The sequence below is a fragment of the Octopus bimaculoides genome, chromosome 11 (genome assembly GCF_001194135.2).
Source record: "Octopus bimaculoides isolate UCB-OBI-ISO-001 chromosome 11, ASM119413v2, whole genome shotgun sequence".
In the NCBI taxonomy this organism is placed as follows: domain Eukaryota; kingdom Metazoa; phylum Mollusca; class Cephalopoda; order Octopoda; family Octopodidae; genus Octopus; species Octopus bimaculoides.
In genome coordinates, this window is record NC_068991.1 from 75,336,405 (window position 1) to 75,340,410 (window position 4,006).

A 4,006-nucleotide genomic window follows, 5' to 3' on the forward strand; every position below is an offset into this window, starting at 1 on the left:
GGTACTAGCTTCGACCATACTCAGAAGGTGCTTTTTATGCACCACCAGCACGGGAGCCAATCCAGCGATGTTAACAAATCCAATTTTTGTGATTTTTGTTACTGGTCCTTCCAATTCCATGAATTTTTTTTAAAGGATTTTTACCCATGCCCAGTTTCCAGGAACTCCACTCTCCTAGAATCTCCCCCACTGTCTCCTTCTCCCTCGGTCTCTTGAGCAGACCTGTCATTCACGTATCCCGCTATTCTCTGTCTTTAATTACGCTGTCATATGATAAACTAACCACATTTCTGCCATCACATGCTTTACTTTCCTCTTCTATTTTTTACTCTCTAGTAAATTTGCACTCAGAAATTGCATAGTTTCTAGCAATGGTTACTTCAATAATTGCTTCTGGATAGCATATTACTTTTTATCTACTAATCCCACCCCACTCACACTTAACCACCATGCACCCTCTTACACACATTTTGTGAGGCATTTTTTTTTCTTTTTTACATATATAATTGTATTCATCACAGTTATTATGATGAAATTGTGTTTCGGTTTCAGTGTGTATTTTATTTTCATGACATATTGGACTGCTGTAATCAAACTCGGTTATTGACTGTATTTCTGCAGTATATGAATATGCAATTGCCTTTTGCTCATTTCTTCATTTGATTTGTATTGGGTGACAGACAAACGCACCAGAGAAATGCATGGTTCTGGGTGGGGAGGAGTGGAGTAGAGAGTATTTAAAAATGGATGTAGATTTTAATTTTTTTTTGTGTATGTGTGTGTTTTTCTAAATCCTTTCAATCAGGAGAGTATGCAGTGCTAATTACCCTATACAGGGACCCTGAGATTAGTGGGAGAGAGTTAAGGATGGGAGGGGGTGGGGTGGGGGTGGAAATCATCAGAGACATGGCTCAGTCTTTTCCAACTGAGTGGAGTATTTCTTTGTTGATTTTACCAACAATGAGATTCAGAATTTTTATAAGGTTTTCCCCCCATTACCCTGGTGGGGCTGGGGTTTTGTCTTTAGAAATATTTCATTATGTTAATACATTATTATCATCTTTAGTATGTAAGGTGGTGAGCTGGCAGAATTGGTACAGGCTGGATGAAATGCTTTGCGATATTTCACCTGTTGCTACGTTCTGAGTTCAAATTCTGCTGAGGTCGACTTTGCCTTTCATCCTTTCGGGTCGATAAAATGAGTACCAGTTTTAAGGCAGCGAGCTGGCAAAAACATTAGCACACCAGGCAAAATGCTTAGCGATATTTCGTCTGTCTTTACATTCTGAGTTCAAATTCCACTGAGCTCTTCTTTGTCTTTCATCCTCACGGGATCGATAAAATAAGTACCAGTTGCATACTTGGGGGTTGAGGTAATTGTCTAACTAACCCAACAGCTCAGAATTGCTGGCCTCAGGCCTACATTAGGAATTAAATTGTAGGAGACTTGGCCATTATTGATAATAGGTGAAGGTTCTGTTGTCGGCTTTGCAAGATTAAGACGGTATGAAAGAAGTGAGGAAGAAGTGTTGGCTGAGATTGTACCTGTGTTAAGAGTGTATGATTAAAGGTGATGAAAAACAGGCAATTAATGTAGACAAGGAGATTGAATTAAGTCCATGAAGTTCACTAGTAGAAAGCTAAAATTTAAGGTTAAAAATAAACTTATTACACATAGCCAAATTTTTCTCAGAGCTATGAAAATTGCCTTGGCTATATGAGGCGCCAAATATTTCAAAAATTTCCTTGAAAGCACTATTATTTAAGGTTTGTGTGTGTGTTCATGCATGTACTTTTTTGTGTTATTTGAAATTTCCATTAGATTCTCCAATGTATTTGCTAACTTAGCTAGTCTTCTTTTGATCTAGAGTTTCCCCTTTATGACCTCTGGAAATGTTCAATGTTGTATCTTGAAGCAAATTTTGGCAACTACCAGTTTCTTCAGCGCCTTTGTTTGTCTCTATTTTAGTGTTATTGGTTTTCTATTTTGTTGCAATTGAGCAACATAAACTACAATTCCAAATCTATTAATTCAAATTTTGGTATTCCTGTCGGGAATAATTTATGAAACAACTGTTGACAAGGCAATTTAGTCCCACAAGCAACATTAGTGTATGTATGTTTGAGCCTGTATGTATGAGTAATTGTGTGTGAATGCAAAACATGTATGCATGCATATGTACATACATACATGTGTTTAACATGTTGTTTCTTTATATTTTACAGCTTTGAGCCAAGTCTTTCCATTAGAATTCTTACCATTTCCATTTATTTTTCTTAAATGAATACACGTGCTAAATATCTTCTGATTTTCTTTTACTCACATTTTTTTATCTCTTCACATGATTTTCTGAGTTTTTATTGATATTATTCTGTGGGGTTTGGTCTCTTTCTCATAGCTTTTCTTTACCTTTTTCATTTATTTTTTTTATCCGGTTTTGCAATATCTGTAATAAAGGCTTTCCCAGGTTGGACTGAATCCTTAGCATTTATCTTCTGGATTTTATTTCTCACACTTTAAATAACTTCCTTGGATTTCTTGCTTTCATTCTTCCTCTCAAAAGTCCCCTACACTCAAAATGGAAGTGTATTCATAAACTGCTACATTTCCAGACAATTCTTTGAGCTCTTTAATTACTGACTGATGAATCTTACATCAAATAATTTTCATAATAATTTAAATAGATTCTGATTTTTAAAATCTTTATTCTTTCTTATCAACTCCAGTATGCAATATTAATCCTTTAAATAATTCATCAACAACTTCTGTTTCATATGTGCATGTATACACACACACACACACACACACACTCCTCTAACCACTTTTGCACTCTCCTTTTTTATTTTTCTTCTATATTTTTCTTTTTGATGAAGGACTAGTGTCCAAAACGTCAAGACATTTTCCTTTCCTTTTAAGCATTGGACTACTTCAAAATATGTTAAAAGCTAGTCTCTCTCCTCTGTTGTCTCCTTTCTTGTTTATCATCACTGATTTCATAATATATTCCATATCTACTTGTATATAAGTCACACTGTTTTATGCTTGATTTTAACTGAAAATCTTAAATGCAACACATACTCAAGTATATATAATGTGTATGTGTGTTTCTGTGTGTATACACACACAGAAACACCATATCTGCTTGAGCGTAAGTAGCACCCCAGTCATGTAACGACATCTGTGCTTTTTTTTTTTCCTTCTCTCTAGACCTTTGTTCTTTCTGATGAAGAGCCATGCTTCAAATGTCACGGCTCCTCTTCTTGCCATCTTAAACAGAGCATCAACATAAATACATTCGCTGTCAAATTTCGCCAAGGTCAACTTTGCCTTTCATCCTTTTGGGGTTGACAAATTAAGTACCAGTTGTGTACTGGGGTTGAAAAGAAATAATACATTCATTGTGTACATCTTTTTGACTTTAGTTGTTTTTGTTTTCAGTTTTGATTTACACACACACACACACACACACACACACACACACACACACATATCAAAACGTAACCACATATGAATCATTGGCGATTTTTTTCCCTTGTCTTCCTTCTCTACTGGACTTTCTTCTGTTTCTGAAGAAGAGCTTTGCTCGAAACATAAAACCACCCTTCTCTCCTTCCCTGAGCATCTGCTAAAACTTAACATGTACCATGTCCTCGCGTTGTTGTTGTTTTCTTTTTTTGCTTGTTCTTCGTTTTTTGGGATTTATTATATATATACATATAAATTAGTGTACATTTAAGTACAAAGAGGTGAAACCTTAACAGGTTGCCTAACATACTAGAAAGAACAGTCAGAAAGTCCAAACCACAGGTTTTTTCATTCCCTTCGAAATTGCTCTTAAGTGTTGTTTGAACTCTTTGTCTGTTCTTTCTAGTGTGTTAGGCAACCTGTTAAGGTTTTGCCTCTTTGTACTTAAATGTACACAAATTTTTATATGAAAAATATGTCTGTTGACTTTGTATACATACATACATATATATGTATATATATATATATATATATATATAT

General features: G+C 35.2%; 1 protein-coding gene across 1 annotated transcript in view; it reads left to right on the plus strand.

Annotated features, from left to right (window-relative positions):
* The window catches only part of LOC106883236 (protein MON2 homolog), a 690,047-nt gene that overhangs the window by 651,185 nt on the left and 34,856 nt on the right, over positions 1-4,006 (plus strand). The gene's annotated exons all lie outside the window — the stretch shown is intronic.